General features: G+C 39.1%; 1 protein-coding gene and 1 non-coding gene across 2 annotated transcripts in view; both read left to right on the top strand.

The window, feature by feature from the left end:
• SGCZ (sarcoglycan zeta) overlaps positions 1 to 17629 on the top strand; it is a 1230796-nt gene that overhangs the window by 822290 nt on the left and 390877 nt on the right. The gene's annotated exons all lie outside the window — the stretch shown is intronic.
• On the top strand, positions 13392 to 13496 carry LOC133775551 (U6 spliceosomal RNA). Its single transcript, XR_009868279.1, has one exon. It is a non-coding gene; the product is annotated as a U6 spliceosomal RNA (small nuclear RNA).

Raw genomic sequence — 17629 nt, 5'->3', positions numbered from 1 at the left:
TAAGATAAAATTCTTAGTAATTATGATCCACATTTTGCTTCAAACTTAATCTTACCCACCTTATTGAAAAAGGTATGCTCCAAACTCAACAAAACTCACAAGGAAATGCTCTAAATTGACTCTTTGCCATATATCTTGACAAAATTAATATCCACGGAACCATTTTGACTATTTAAAATATGTTTCTTCCCCTCTAGTGAGACATTCTATTATAAAAAGTAGCAGGCTGTGGGTATTTAACCTGCTATAAGCCTGAATAAGTAAAATGTGGTAGATTCAATTTACTGGAAACTATGCAATAGGAGGGGAAAACAAAATTAAAGGAACCTTTACCAATATAATGATAAATGAAGATCATTATGCTTTATGAAAAAGTTAGAGACAGAATTGTATTTATTCGGGAGTACATTAATACAAAGTGTGTACACTCATGCACATATGTATGTATATATACACACTCAAAAATTACTGTGTTTTTTAACAGTTCTTTCAGAGTCATTGACTTCGATAAGAAAAAGACTGAAGATAGTTAAATTTTACAAATTTATTGGAGCCAAGATGAAGATTCCAGAAGCAGGAAACTTTCCAGACTAAAGATGATTTGGAAGGCCCCCATGACACCACATATACAGATTGTATTAATAGCCAGAGAAAAGGAAGTGTCATAGAGAAACAACATGATTGTCTGCAGTGGGCATTTGACTTTTATGGACATTGTCAGAGTAGTTAGCAGTCTGTGACTGGCTGAACTTCAATTGTGATTGGCTGACACCTGGCTGCTGATTACAAAGGTATATTGAGGATAGCTTGCGATTCATTTATACAGTAAGGTAGTTTGCAGTTCACCATGTATGGAGGTCATTTGGGAACACACTTAACATTAAAGTAGGGAAGTTGGTAGAGGCCAAATTTATTTTGGTTTAATATCATGTATCAAATTAGAACACTTGGCTGGCGCCGTGGCTTAACAGGCTAATCCTCCACCTTGTGGCGCCGGCACACCGGGTTCTAGTCCCGGTTGGGGCCCTGGATTCTATCCCGGTTGCCCCTCTTCCAGGCCAGCTCTCTGCTATGGCCCAGGAGTGCAGTGGAGGATGGCCCAAGTGCTTGGGCCCTGCACCCGCATGGGAGACCAGGAGAACCACCTGGCTCCTGGCTTTGGATCAGCGAGATGCGCCGGCCATAGCGGCCATTGGAGGGTGAACCAACAGCAAAAAGGAAGACCTTTCTCTCTGTCTCTCTCTCTCACTATCCACTCTGCCTGTCAAAAAAAAAAAAAAAAAAGCACTTGTCCATTGCAAGGAAAAAAGCATGACAAGATTTAGGCAAATGACAATGTCCTATGAATTCAGAAATATAACTAATTCAGTTATCTGTGACTGTCATATAAAATCAGTGATTTTGAAAATGAAATTCAATGAGCTTTAGCACAGCAGATATTTTGGAGCAAGAATTCAATTTTATCAGTTTATTTATATTTATTTTTAAAGGTTTATTTGAAAGGTAGGGTTACAGAGAAAGCTAGTGAGAGACAGACATACAGCTCTTCCTTCTGCTGGTTAACTCCCCAAATAGCCACGACTGCCAGAGATAGGCCGATCTGAAGCCAGGAGCCTGGAGCTTCATCCATGTCTCTTCCATGGGTGCAGGGGCCAAGTACGTGGGCCATATTCCCTTGATTCCTCAGGTGCTTTAGCAAGGAGCTGCATCGGAAGTGGAGCAGACAGATGTTGAACTAGTGCCTGTATGGGATGCTGGCATGTCTGGCAGCAGCTTTACTCATTACTCCACAGCACAGACCCCAAGATTTAAATTTAATACTTATATTGAATTGTTTGATAGAGAAATGGTCTCCTCTGTGAGGTAGTTGTTTGTACTAAACGGTTCAGGATGCTTGTAAAAAAAATTCCAAATGACACTTGATATTAATGTTTTCCTCCATGCTCCTGCAGGGCTTAGTACCTAAATGATAGAAGGCTATATTACAATTCTACTTTTCAACCTATACCCCAGATTCCTGTACCATGAAATATTTTGTTTGTCTCACATTGTGCCATCCAAGTTCTTTGCCCACTGTTGTCTCATCCATCTAGCTAACCATCACCCCAGCTCGTCAAGGGTCCTTAAGGATGCGATCAGCTATCATTCTGTGATCACCCAGAAAGGGTTTATCCATTTAAATTTTAAGACCATATCCTGTTTAAAAATATTTATTTGAAAGGCAGAAAGACAGAATTATATAGAGATCTTTCATCCACTGGTTTACTCCCCAGATCCTACAACATTCAGGACTGGGTGAGGCTGAAGTAAGGAGCCCAGGACTGAAACCACCTCTCCTGTGAGTGGCAGGGACTCAAGCACTTCAGCCATCACTGCTGTCTTCCTGGGTCTGTTAATAGCAGGAAGCTGGAATTGGAAGCACCACTGGAACTCAGACAATCCAGTACCCGCTGTAGGCGTCCCAAGAGACATCTAAAATGGTGTCTCAGAAGCTATTCCAATACTTATGCCAGCCACAGCTTTTTCATCACTTTAAACAAAAATATAAATTTTTTTTCAAAAGTTTATTCCACGTCTTTATTATGGCAGGAACAATTATTATTATTATTATTTTTTATTTTATTTTTTTATTTTTTTAGTGGGAGGTAAAATAGCAAGGTTTATTAAGAAGGAACATCTGTAAGGACGGATGGGCACCTCTCCAGACAGGACCTGAGAGAGAGTGCCCAGTCCCTCAGACTGGGGGAGGGGGGGGGCTGCATGGGTGAGTGGAGAGTACACCTGGCCAGGCCAGGCCAGGCCAGGCGGGCAACTCAGCAAAGATGCAGAGAGCTGAGTGCGCAGTCCAGTTGAGGCTGGGGGTTTTAAGGAGATGGGTCTTGCTTCCCCACCTCTGCTCCTCTTGGAACAAAGGGCTTTTTGGATGTAAATAGAAAAACTTCTCTTGAAGGTCTGAAACAAAGGACTTTATGGATGCAAATGTTATCAGACCTGAGGAAGGGAGCAGGGTGTTTGAGATGCAAATACTGGGCTGCACCTGGGAGATTGTGGAAGATTTATCAGGCAGGAAGCAGGAGGGGTGAGGGCCTCCAGGCAGAGTGGACAGTGAGAGAGAGAGACAGAGAGAAAGGTCTTCCTTTGCCGTTGGTTCACCCTCCAGTGGCCGCCGCGGTTGGCGCGCTGTGGCCGGCGCACGGCGCTGATCCGATGGCAGGAGCCAGGTGCTTATCCTGGTCTCCCATGGGGTGCAGGGCCCTAGGACTTGGGCCATCCTCCACTGCACTCCCTGGCCATAGCAGAGAGCTGGCCTGGAAGAGGGGCAACCGGGACAGGATCGGTGCCCGACCGGGACTAGAACCCGGTGTGCCGGCGCCGCAAGGCGGAGGATTAGCCTATTGAGCCGTGGCGCCGGCCAGGAACAATTATCTTTTATAAATTTCTTAATTTTAATTGGAAGAAAAATATCCTACATTAGAATTATAATGAGTTTTTCTGCTCTTTGACCTTAGCAGAACAATTAAAGTCTAGTTTATTTCCTATCTTATAAATTCATTGAAGGATTAAATGAGAAAATATATGTAGGCTGCCTAATACAGTTTCTAATGCACATTGATCATGTTTGGCTGTATTTTGAGTTCACACTAACAGCATACAATCAGTCCAGTAGCTTCCTGAGACCTAGAGCCAGAGTTTTCCAACAATATTAAACTCTATTGGGGCCGGTGCTGTGGCACTGTTGGTTAAAGACCTGGTTAAAGTGCTGGCATCCCATATGGGCGCCGGTTCTAGTCCCAGCTGCTCCTCTTCTGATCCAGCTCTCTGCTATGGCCTGGGATAGCAGTAGAAGATGGCCCAAGTCCTTGGGCCCCTGCACCCACGTGGGAGACCCAGAAGAAACTCTTGGCTCCTGGCTTTGGATCTGCGCAGCTCCAGCTGCTGCAGCCATCTGGGGAGTGAACAAGTGATGAAATATTTCTCTCTGTCTCTACTTCTCTCTGTAACTCTGTATTTCAAATAAATAAAATAAATCTTTTAAAAAATATTAAACGATAAAGTAATCTTGTTCAAGTTTTCAGTTGGGTTAAGTGCTTGATCCATACTATGTGGATTATGTCAGTCAGTGTGCTAATTAATTTAGTAGTCATATATTTTCTAGTAATCTTCATTCGATGAAAGAAGTAATGTATTAATTTAAAAATCTGATAGCAGCTATGTCTGTTATTGGAACCAATGACAAATTTTTCATTATTTGGGTATTTTGAATGAAACTGATATATATTCTCCAAAGATAATTATCCTCTGCATGGTGAAATACATATTCTTCTCTGACTTTTCCCTGATAAACTCTGCAGTCCCATGGTAGCTGTATCCAAATTCTGTGATATATATAAAATAATCCCCCACAAATTCAAATTCATGCCCATGACCAGGTATTAAATTAGCAGTCAAGGGTCAACATGACACTATGTCCTGAAAGGTGGTTAAAACACCTATGACAAACACAAGGATGTTATATGATGTCTGAGACAGTTCCAGAGTTACCTCTAAATTCAGAAGAAAAAAAATAAAAAGGAACAATGTTTGTGGTCATTAAATAGTGCTGTCTTCTTATGCCTTTATCTCCTGCCTTTGTCAAATTAAAGCCTAATACTAACACTACAGAGTCTAATGATGATTAGTAAGGTTGTGGACAGGTAAAAACTTATTGCAGGCTATTGTAGAAATCAACTAAGCAGCCATTTCAAATCCATATGCATTCTTTTGGTTAAAAACATTCACAAGTATACAGATGATATAGTCTAGGCCAGTCAAAGCTATTCATTCTCTCTTGATCTGTACATGGGTTCCTAACTGCTTACTTTTGAGAAACTAAAAATTTTTTCAACCAAAGCCTGTGCAAGTGTTGGTAATTTGGAAATATAAAACCAACCCACTTCTTATGAATAGTTGAACAATTGAAACATAATTCAAGAAACCTGTTGGTAGATTTGTGGATGTGTATAATACATGTGTATGCATATATGTACATTCAATTTTGTTTGGGGTATAATTAGATTGAGAATAGAAGATCATTCTAAGTTTACCATAAAATTCTGAAACTCATACATAATAGGAAAAGATATATTCCTGAAAACAAAAGCTGGATTGGGTTGGCCCCTGTTGCTCTTCTATAAATTCTTGTTTTTTGAAAGACTGAAGATAGTGATTGAGAGAAACTTTAGAGTATCCGGGGTCTCCACCTTGTTAATACAGACAAATGGATATCAAAATTTCCTGAGAGGTTTTTAAGATAAGATTATTTAATTCTTCTACAAAAAGGGTGACTTGGAAGAAGATCTTATATGTGTCCTCCTAACTATAGGGGAATGAATACCCCCTCTCTTCTTGTGATAATTGAATAGCTAGGTGCATATCGATTGCATTTTCATCAGTCTTAGAGCATTTTGTGCTGCTAGCACAGAGTATCTGGGATTGAGACATTTGTCTCACAGTTCCAAAGACTGGGAAGTCCACGATCACAGGACTCCTGGTGAGGGCTTTCTTGATGTTTTCATGCCATGGTGGAAGGTAGAAAGGCAGAGTACTTACCCGTTCACTTACTAGGAACAGATTTCAGCTATGGATAACTACACTGTTCCTGCTATAATGACTTTAGTATATTATAAAGAGTAGAATGCTCATGACCCAGTTTCTTCTTAAACATCTTATCTCCTACAGCGGTTGAGGTGTTGTTTGGGGCACCCATATCCATTTCCCTGGTGACTGGGTTTGAGTAATGGCTCTGCCTCTGACTGTAGTTTCCCGCTATTGCATATACAAAGAAACAGTATATGATGCCCAAGTATCTGCTTCCTGCCATCCTTGTGCAAGAACCAGCTGGAGCTCCAAGCCCTTGGTATTAGCCTGGCCCAACACTAGCTATTATGGGAGTGAACCAGAGGTTGGAAGATACCTCTGTCTCTCTCCTTCTCCAGGTACACTATCAATATTGCATAGATATAGACACAAATGAATATAAACATCTCTCAGTCTTTCAAATTAATAATGACATCAACAATGGTGTAGTGGAATGCTGAGTTAGGTAAGAGGAGAGGCCAGTGTTGTGGTGCAGCAGGTAAAGTCGCCAGCTACGATGCTGGCATCCCATATGGGTGCCTGCTTGAGTCCTGGCTGCTTACCTTCCAGTCTAACTCTCTGCTAATGGCCTGGGAAAAACAACAAAGGATGACCCAAGTGCCTGGGCCCCTACTACCCATCATTCTTTCAAGTAAATAAATAAATTAACCTTTAGAGACACATTACTAATTCATCTAGATCAGGAAGAGCTCTAGCATAAGATGAAAGCAAAGAAAAAAGGAAAAAATTCCAATACTGCATTGTCAGAATCCTATTTAAGGTGGCAGGCGTGGTCACACCACAGTTAAGAAACAGCCTGCAATGCCAGCATCACATATGGGAGTGCTGAGTCGAGGACAGAAGATGGCCCAAGTACTTGTTCCCTTTCCACCTGTGTGGGAAACTTGGGTGGATCTCCAGGTTCCTGGCTTCAGGCTAGCTCAGGTCTGGCCATTGCAGCCATTTGGGGAGTCAATCAGCGGATGGAAAGACTGTTTTTCACTCTCTCTGTGTCACTCTAACTTTCAAATAAATATAATAAATCTGAAAAAAGAATCCTATTTTGGAATGTTGATATTTACCCTATTACTGATGAGAATTATCCAGGTGTTTTAAAGCAGAGCTACTTGATGACCATATGTACTTTTCATTAGACCATTCTGGGTCTGCACAGACGCTGGTTTGCAGAACCCTGTAGAGACGTTTAGAGATTCTCACTATAAGCCAGGTGGGAGATGATAACAGACTGGAATCCCCTGATAGTGCTGCAGACAGAAAGACAAAATGCCTTCACAAAACACAGACCAGCTAAAGTCTGATAAGCCTTGGTAGAGATGAGAATGTGTTGGGAGAAGGAAATATCAAGAAGAACTTTTGGATGTTCAGGGTAAGGAGAAGTTGGTTGTCATTCTCTGACAGTGAAGAACACAGGAGAAATATGTAATTGTTAAAATATCGCAGATTAGGAGAGCTGAAGTTGAGACAGAAGAGAGGGTGACGATGGCAATAGTGGCCATGAGAGCAGAAATATGGCAAGTTCAGTTTGATTGGCAGCTGACAGGGAATGGGACACTTGAGTGACAGAGCTTTTGTGTTTCTTCTTGGAACCTTATTCTACTTGAAAGAGTAAATATCCATGCCTCATTCAGAATTTCAAATTTGAGTCACTCTAAATTGATTAGGAACTAGTATAATGAAATTGGTGATGTAGTACTCACACACTTTCTTAAAATATATTCATTTATTTTGAAAGAGTTACAGAGGGGCCGGCACCGTGGCTCACTTGGTTAATCCTCCGCCTACAGTGCTGGCATCCCATATGGGTGCTGGGTTCTAGTTCTGGTTGCTCCTCTTCCAGTCCAGCTCTCTGCTGTGGCCCAGGAAAGCAGTGGAGGATGGCCCAAGTGCTTGGGCACATGCACCCACGATGGAGACCAGGAAGAAGTACCTGGCTCCTGGTTTCGGATTGGCATAGGTACGGCCATGGAGGCCATTTGGGGGTGAACCAGTGGAAGGAAGACCTTTCTCTCTGTCTCTGTCTCTCTCTCACTGTCTAACTCTGTCTGTCAAATAAAAAAGAATGAAAAAAGAGAGTTACAGAAAAGTTACAGAAAGAGGGAGGGACAGAGAGAGAGAGAGAGGTATACCTTCCATTTGCTTGTTCATTCCTCAGATGGCTACATATTGTTCTGTCAGGCTGAAATCAGGATCCAGGAGCTTCATCCCACGTGGGAGGCAGAGGCCCAAAGACTTGGACCGTCTTTCATTGCTTTTCCCAGGCCATTAGCAGGGAGCTGGGTTGGTAGTGGAGCAGCTAGGACATCAACTACCACCCATATGGGATGCCAGCTTTGCAGGTTGTGGCTTTACCTGCTACCCCACAATGCCAGCCCTCACAAAGCACACATCTGATTCATGTTCAGCACATTTTTACCATGAAATCTTAATTATAAACAAGTATTTTGATACATATTTTTATTTTTTTACCTTATGAACAATGTGTCTGTCTCTATCAAAATAAGTTCATATCTAGTTTTTCTGTATTTTTAGCCATAAATGATGGTGCTGATTTTTACAGACTTTAATGGTGAGCTATATTCACTCATGAATATTATGTCTAAAATTTCTTAGAATTATTGTGTGATTCCTAAGTCAATGGTGACTGGAATTTTATTATTCTATGATGATAAAGGATTTTGCAGTATCTTGGTTTCTGACATATTTTTAAAAATTCTTTCCTATATAAGTCATATAAGTCAAAATTTAAATCAGTTGTGATACACAATCCTGTGAAATATATTTTCCAAGATGAACTAATAAAATGAAATACCAAAGGGGTTCCCCAAGACACCAATTTATAATCTGTCTGTGCAGCACAGGGTTAGCAGATGGAAGCACAGTGTAGAGATGAGTATTTCATTTCTTGTCTTCCTTGCTTCTTGCTCTCAGTAACCTAAAAAATGTATAATTCAAGCAAAGGGAAATGAATACAAATAGATTCAGATATAAAATATATTCAGATGGATATCAGTTTTGCTTCATCTATTAAAGGATACAACAAAATTGCATTTTTCAAGGTCTTATAAGTTCTTGTTCACTGGGAAGTACATAAATTTCTTAGATCCCCAAGAGTACTATTTAGTACATTACTGAAATAGCGTCTTGACACTAGTTAGATAGTTCAGTGCTCAAGCAACCTTAGAAATCTGTATCCCCACATCAATTGAATACTCCTAATAATTTACAGGAGCATGTAGCATGTAAGAGATCCCCGAGTCATGGAATATTTGATATTAAGAGGATTTTACATTCTGATCAATCAGTATATCTGGATATAGGAGAATGAATAACAGGGTTTGTTTCCATTAAGGGTTGCTTACACTGTGCTTTGTGTCTGTTGGGGGTCGCTGTTACAGATTTAAAAGAGTGAGGATCAGGCCTGTGCCATGGCTAAACAGGCTAATCCTCCGCCTTGAGGCACCGGCACAACGGGTTCTAGTCCTGGTCGGGGTGCCGGATTCTGTCCCGGTTGCCCCTCTTCCAGGCAAGCTCTCTGCTGTGGCCAGAGAGTGCAGTGGAGGATGGCCCAAGTGCTTGGGCCCTGCACCCGCATGGGAGACCAGGAGAAGCACCTGGCTCCTGCTTTCGGATCACCGCAGTACGCTGGCCACAGCGGCCATTGGAGGGTGAACCAACGGCAAAGGAAGACCTTTCTCTCTGTCTCTCTCTCTCACTGTCTACTCTGCCTGTCAAAAAACAAAAAATTGCAGGCGCTGTGAATTAACAGGCTAATCCTCCACCTTGCGGCGCCGGCACACCGGGTTCTAGTCCCGGTTGGGGCGCCGGATTCTATCCCGGTTGCCCCTCTTCCAGGCCAGCTCTCTGCTATGGCCCGGGAAGGCAGTGGAGGATGGCACAAGTCCTTGGGCCCTGCACCCGCATGGGAGAAGCACCTGGCTCCTGGCTTCAGATAAGCGCGATGTGCCGGCCACAGCGGCCATTGGAGGGTGAACCAACGGCAAAAAGGAAGACCTTTCTCTCTGTCTCTCTCTCTCACTATCCACTCTATCTGTCAAAAAAAATAATAATAATAAAATAAAATAAAAGAGTGAGGATCAACAGTTTGTAAACATTCTAACATGTGTACTTAATAAGAAATATGCCAAATATTTTCAAGAATAACTAAACCATGTAAGCCAAATGGACATCAATTATTTTAATGATAAGAATAATATCAATTTGAAGATCAATTAAAATAAGGAAGTATAACAAAAGAAATTAGATAAAAAGATTAGTGGAATAAGAGAGGCATAGTCTTTTCTAAAAAGTTATTTATTTAAAATTTATTTATTTATTTTAAAGGCAGAGTTACAGAGAAAGAGAGAGAGAGAGGGAGGGAGGGAGCTTGTTCTGGGTGTCCCACCTGGGTAGAAGTGGCACAAGCACTTAGGCCATCTGCTGCTGCTATCCCAGACACATTATTAGGGAGCTGGATTAGAAGTGGAGCAGCCAGGGACTGAAACTGGTGTCCATATGGAAGCTAGCTCTATAGGCTGGGACTTTAGTCACTATTCCACAGCACCGACTCTGATAAATATTCTTGAAAGCTTTTGATATCTGATATACGTGAATATATAAAACTGGGAATGACCAGATTGTCAGTTGATTAAAAATAATACTTAGGATTTGATTAGATATTCAAATTCCATCCTTCTGCATAAACAGCAACTTGTTAAAAGTTTTATTTTCTTATTCTTGGTGCAAATTACTTTAAAATTTTTATGGGAATTTCAAATTTTATGCTAGATGTCTTTTTTGTTGTTTGCTTTGTTTTTAATGGTATATGTTTACTTCTATTATGAACATCAGTGTGAAAAATCAGTGTGAAAATTGTATTCCTGATCTGTTCCTCAAGCTCAGCTAAGTGCTTATTGAAAGATCAAATTGGCTGGCACTGCGGCTCAATAGGGTAATCCTCCGCCTTGCGGAGCTGGCACACTGGGTTCTAGTCCCGGTCAGGGCTCCAGATTCTGTCCCTGTTGCCCCTCTTCCAGTCCAGCTCTCTGCTATGGCTCAGGAGCGCAGTGGAGGATGGCCCAAGTGTTTGGGCCCTGCACCCGCATGGGAGACCAGGAGAAGCACCTGGCTCCTGCCTTCGGATCAGCATGGTGCGCTGGCCACAGCATGCTGGCCACGGCGGCCATTGGAGGGTGAACCAATGGTAAAGGAAGACCTTTCTCTCTGTCTCTCTCTCTCTCACTGTCCACTCTGCCTGTCAAAAATAAAAAAAAAAAGAAAGATCAAATCAACACTATTAATTTTAATTTCACACAATTGAGTCAAAGAGGAAGGCAATCTGAAGGGATCACATAAATAAGACCAATGTCTGCTGATAGTAATTGATATAATTAAAAAGGAGAGATGACCCTACATGGGAAGCGGGATAAACAGCAAACTCAGAATGGCAAATGCCATAAACAGTACTCTGTCCTCAGAATCAGCCCTTAAGGCATTCAGATCTGGCTAAAAAGCCTATAAGAGTTTCTAGGGCATGGGAAGCCAAGACACTGTGGCAAAAAATGACCTAAATGAAATATCGCTGTGAATGAGATCCCAGTGGAAAGAATGGGCCATCAGTGAAGGAGGTGCATTTCTCTGAACGGAGGAGAGGACTTCCACTTGACTATGGCCTTGTCTAAATAAGGTTGGAGTTTGTGAACTCAAGAGGCTTCCACAGCCTTGGCAGCTCGTGACAAGAGCCTCAGGTGATTACTGACATCATAAATAAGAGTGTCAATTGTTAAATCAACAATGGGAGTCACTGTGCACTTACTCTCCATGTAGGATCTCTGTCCTTAATGTGTTGTACTATTCAAATTAATAGTAAAACTACTACTCAAACATTACTTTATACTTTGTGTGTCTGTGGGTGCAAACTGTTGGAATCTTTACTTAGTATATACTAAATTGATCTTCTGTATATAAAGATAATTGAACATGAATCTTAATGAAGAATGGGATGGGATGGGAGAGGGAGTAGGGGATGGAATGGTTTGCGGGTGGGAGGGTGGTCATGGGGGAAAAACTGCTATAATCCAAAAGTTGTACTATTGAAATTTATATTTATTAAATAAAAGTTTTCTAAAAAAAAGAGGATGACAATCATCAGGTATCATTTTGTCCTGAATTTCTTCATTGTCCATTTCTGAATGAAGTAAAACATATGCTTTTTAAGGCACTCACCATCACACTCAAATGATATTGATGTTTTACAAGAAGAATATGGATGGGTAAATCTATTCTATATTTCTATATGTAATAAGTAACTTTATAAAGCACAGACAGTATGTGAGCAAGTAAGAAATGCCACCTATGGGAAATGTGGATAAAGTTGTCCAGCTAAGAAGCATGAGGGAGGGTAATGATCAAGCTGAGGAAGGCTATGAGATCTTATCTCTGCAGTGTTATGCATTAAATCTCATAAAACACCAGTGCCAAATATTTCTCTAGTTTGTATTTTGTTTTTAACACAGTATTCCTATGTTTTATGTATAATAAAAATGGAAACAAGTTAGCACACCTTCATTTTTCTATCTTCTCTTTGTACCCCTCCATGACACCATTAATATACACATACACAAACACAAGTGTTAATTAATTCTAATGGACAAATGCAGCCTTGAGGAAATAAAAATTAATTTGTGTTAATAAAATGTCATGGCAGGTTGGACCATATTTATAGTCCTTTTAATGAGAAAGATTTTGTTTAACATTTTGAAGAGACTATGTTATATCCACTTTATAATGGGGTGACCACTGGAACAGATTTGTCCATCCACAGGCACACTGACTATAGTAAGCGAAGTAGCTTAGAGTGTTGAATTTTACAAGTCATTGTTCTTATTCTAATGTTTGAATGTAATCATTGCCTCCTAAAAAATGGTTTTGCTAAACTAATTGGCTAATAATTAATTCTTAAGTAAAAAGAGGAATTTTATAGGAATGTATATTGCTCTTTAATATTTAATGAAATTAGGGCCTAAAAAATGTATGTGTTCTATAAAACTTAATTGCCTCCTGTTCAGTTCCACTGGTTTGCACAGTTCTATTGGTTATCACATATGCTCTAACATCAGTACAACCACAGCATTATCATATTTCTCAGCAATATCACCATCATTAAATGACACATGACTGTAAATGATCTACAAAAATGGAGGGCAGGGGACCACAGCCAGAAGAAAATATGTTTAAACTTTAATCAAGGTGAGGTGGCAAAGTTAAGACTGTGTTATTCCATAAGCTATAAATTTAAAAAAAAATTATTTATTTTAGTAAAATAATAGGAATCAGAATAGTTATTTCAAACATTTGCTCATAATATAAGACAGGAAAATACCAATCCATCAGTTTTAAAATTCTGATAATAGGTCAAAAATGATAAAAGTAGCATCAAAGCATGATTGAGATGGAGGGTATAACCAGATGGAGATTTGGACAGGGAACAATAGAAGCCAGAAAGGTGAATCTTGCATCCAGAACTTTTCCAAATCAGGAGATTTGCCTCTCTGGGGGAAGGAATGAAGACTGAGCAGACCTTTGGGAGCCTTGTGGAGTGAGGCAGAGAAGTAGTGAGAGTAGGGACCCCGGTTAACCAGCCGTGCTGTCTGTTAACCCAAAGTACTATGTTCTGAAAGAAAGCGTGAAACAGAATTAAATGTGTCACAACACTTATTACAGTACAGAGATTTCATTCCTTAAAGTAGAGTTATGATGCTCTCTTTGGCAATGCATATACTAAAACTGAGATGACAAAGATGAGATTAGCATGGCCCCTGTGCAAGGATGACATGCACATTTGTGATAGGTTCATAATTTTGAAAAATAGCATTATGCTGGCTCTGTGACTGCTAGTTCTCCTAGGTACCTGGAAAAGGCAATTCTTTCTGGGTAGAACAACATCAGATTAAAACTCAAATATTTTATAGGCTTTAAAATACCCAAGTATAGTAAGTATCTAGGTTTTAAATTATCCCTAGTTAATAAGTTTTACCCTGGGAAAACATAACTGAAATGAATTATTAGTAAATAGAAGAGCAATGGTTTGATACAATGAATATTTCAGGACTCAAACTATAAGAATCTGGAAGAAAAATATATAATGCTAATCATTTTTAAATAACAACTACATATAGTGTTATAGTTTGCACATTGCATTTTTGTCTTATTAAATTAAATTTCATATCCCCCATTGCTTACAAATATTATATAACCAATCCTGTAGAGCTGAGTCTAAAAGGGATCTCCGGATTTCACCTAGTATGACACAGTAATACAGCAAAGCTAAGAGAGAGGACAAGCTGGTAATGTAATAAGGGAAAATGATTCCATCACGATACTAAAAGCCTTTGTAGTCAAGATGAGAACTGAAATTCTCTGTTCAGTGACTCGGGGTCACTACTAGTGTGAACATGTCACTGTCTTCACTATGATGTTTATCTGGCACACATGATTCCTACCTGCTAGGTGATACATTTCAACATGAAAGGCTCTATTGGGCTTGATGAGAGATCAGTGTTGATACCTTTGAGTCTACGTGATTTTCCACTTAATGGTTAACATGGAAACCTAATCACTACACATGAAGTGCAATTAATTTGCTATCTGTGAGGGACCTTTGTTACTGTATTTGAAGGTACTGTTTGAGAGTTAGGGGATATGTTACTTAGGAAGCAGGCTAAGCTGCTATAGATATAGACACTACAATTAAGATCTAGTGAAGGATGAAAACATTTGTGATGCTGGAGAAAAGAAAGAAAACTATGCAAAAGTTGTTTGTGGGAGACCTGCTGTAGCGACAAGAAATTTTGGAAGTTCTTGTCAGATTAGTCCTAATTTATAAATGAGATAGTAAATAAAGTCATGAATGAAGAATGAAAATAGAGATCAGAGAAAAGATGTGATGAAATTTTATGCTAGTAGAGCATTGGGAGTGAATGGTAGAGGAGAATGACATGTGTCACAGGACATACTGGTGGCTTCCAAGTTTTTATAATTATGCATACAGCTTCTAAAACATTACCAAGTGGGTTTTTTGTGGACCTATGTTTACCTCTCCTTTGAGTAAATACTAGGGGTACAATTGCAGAGTCATATGATAAGAGCTTGTTTTCTTTTATAATAAGTTACCAAACCATTTCCCTAAGTGGATGTGCCATTTGGTGTTCCTGGCTACAGTGAAAGTGTTCCTGTTTCTCCACATCCTCATCAATATCTTTTGTTGTCTGCATTTCATTTTCATCATGTTCCATTGCTGTTAACTTTTGCACTTACTATCAAATGAATTCCTTCAAATCATCCCCTGCCTCCTTTCTTAAGTTACTGTCTTTATATATATATTATATATTATATATAATATTATATATATATATTTTAATAATATATAAGTATTGTAGATATACATATATATAATACATATACATATATGATATATAATAAAACCATATATTTATATATAAATATATAAATAATATATATTATACATTGCACATTATAATAGGTTATAATATATTTATATATTTTGTTTATATGTGACATTTATTTGTATAGTATATATATATAATTTCCTTGGGTGAGTTCTTGGATATATATATATATATATGTGTGTGTGTGTGTGTATATATATGTGTGTGTGTGTGTATGTGTATAACTGTATTGAAGGGGTAAAGATTGCAGAGTAAAGAAATAATGCTAAATTAGTGATTATATGAAAAACCTCATTAGCCGATAAGTTATAATAGCTGAAAAAGTATATTGTTTCCATATGCATACATTTGCTACATTTGCTACATTGTCTTCTGTTTTATTAAGATAACATAGTCTGAATATTGTATCTTCATGAAAATCAGAGTACTTCAAAAATTGCAGTGATGTTTAGAAATTTAGACTTAACATTAATATGATAATTAGACCTGTAGATTTAGATTTAGATTTGTTAGCCTATTGTACATATCAGTTGAGATAAGTTTAGTAGATGATAAACTACTGAAGGAGAATAAAAATAGTGTAAAACTGCTATGAGGAGGTATCTAATAAAAATAAGATAATTGTGTCATTTCTTCTATCCAAACTCAGTTTAGAATACTAATAGGGTAATAAAAATCGCTAGTATGTAAAACAACTCACGGTGGTAAGAAGCATAAAAATATAAGCAGTAAATTTCAGTGAAGAATATTAACATTCATTAATGAGCTAATAAAATCAAACCAAAGTACTTCAATACCTCAACGTTTGCTTCAAAGATTTTCTGTCAGCAGCTTTCAGCTTTTCCTTATTAGTAAAATCCAAAAGTGGCAGGCCAGTGGATATTCACACAATTCATGGAGAAATATTTTATAGAGTTAATTGTTAGTAAGTTTATTACTTGTTATGTCAATTATTCACAGAAATGGAAAGAAACGGGGTGAACTTGGAATGGAGGAAATACTAGGTGACATAGAATAAGTAGAGTATGTGCAAAACACAAATCAGGGGAAGAGCACTTACAATCAAAAGTAGTTCCTGAGAATTTCCCTCTAAAATATAAGGTGTGGTATATGGTTCCTGGTAGGTTTACAACCTGCTGGTGTATCTTTTGAAAAGCACAATTAGGGAATATGATAATTCAATACAGGATATATGAGTTTCTATCTTTTTCTGGAAGTGCATAGAGTCTGAGGACTGATTTTCCAAGATGATGAAGCGCAAAGCAAAAATGTATGAATGCAGGAATGAAAAGAAACTGGATTTTGCTTGTTATTTGATCATTTAAACATACAAGACTGTATCAGCTAACTTAACTGGTTACAAGTCCATTATTTCTAAGTGTGGAGTTAGTAACAACCTCACCGGATTGTTGGTAGGCATTGGTGTTTTTGCGTCCATGTTAGGGTCTGTGAAGAGTTTGAAACACAAAGACATTCAGTAAGTGTTGCAAAGAAAAAAAATTAAAAGAGAGGTGAGGAGGAAAGGAAGGAGAGAGAAAGTGAGGGAGGAAGAAAAGGAAGAAAGGACGGGAGGGAGGGAGAGAGAGAAAAAGAAAGAGAAAGAGAAAAAGAAAGAGAAAGAGAAAGAGAGAAAGAGAATGAAATAGATAGATCCTGGAAGTCAAGTAGAAATTTTTATTTGATTGGATTGGATTGGAAGTTTATTTTATTTATTTATTTATTAGAGAAAGAGATGAGAGAGGAAGAAGAAGAAAGAGACAGGAAGAGACAGGAAGGGAGAGAGGAAAACCTGACGTAAATGGTCCCAACAGCCAGATTTCAGCCAGGAATTTCATTTGGGTCTTTTACATGCATCTTTGGTTGCTATCTTCTGCTGCCTTCCCAAGCACATTAGTAGGAAGCTGGATTGGAAGCAGAGTAGCCAAGTGTTGAACCAGTGCTCCTAAATGGGATGGTAAAATCACAAGCTGCAGCTTAACCTGCTGTGCCATAGTGCTAGTCCTTGAGATGTGACATCTTAATTGCTAGGTTAAATGCCTGTTTCTAGCACAAAGTTGTCTTGGAAATAGACGTTAACCAATGAAGACAGAAAATAATTAAAATACTGTAAAGCAAAAATGGATATTTACTCCAAATACATTATGATTCTTTTTATTTTAATAATGTTACTTTATTAAAGTGTATCATTTATGGAGATGTTAGTTGGTGTTCCAAATGCAATAGAACAAACTTTTTATTTTATTTTATTTGACAGGTAGAGTTATAGACAGTGAGAGAGAGAGAGAGAGAGAGAGAGAGAGAGAGAGAGAAAGGTCTTCCTTCCGTTGGTTCATTCCCCAAATAGCCACTACAGCCGGCACTGCGCCATTCCGAAGCCAGGAGTCAGATGCTTCTTCCTGGTGCCCCATGCGGGTGCAGGGGCCCAAGCACTTGGGCCATCCTCCACTGCCCTTCTGGGCCACAGCAGAGAGCTGGACTGGAAGAGGAGCAACCAGGACTAGAACCTAGTGCCCACATGGGTTGCTGGC

The sequence above is a fragment of the Lepus europaeus genome, chromosome 16, assembly GCF_033115175.1.
Source record: "Lepus europaeus isolate LE1 chromosome 16, mLepTim1.pri, whole genome shotgun sequence".
NCBI classification, from domain to species: Eukaryota; Metazoa; Chordata; class Mammalia; order Lagomorpha; family Leporidae; genus Lepus; species Lepus europaeus.
This window is presented reverse-complemented; position numbering and strand designations above follow the sequence as displayed.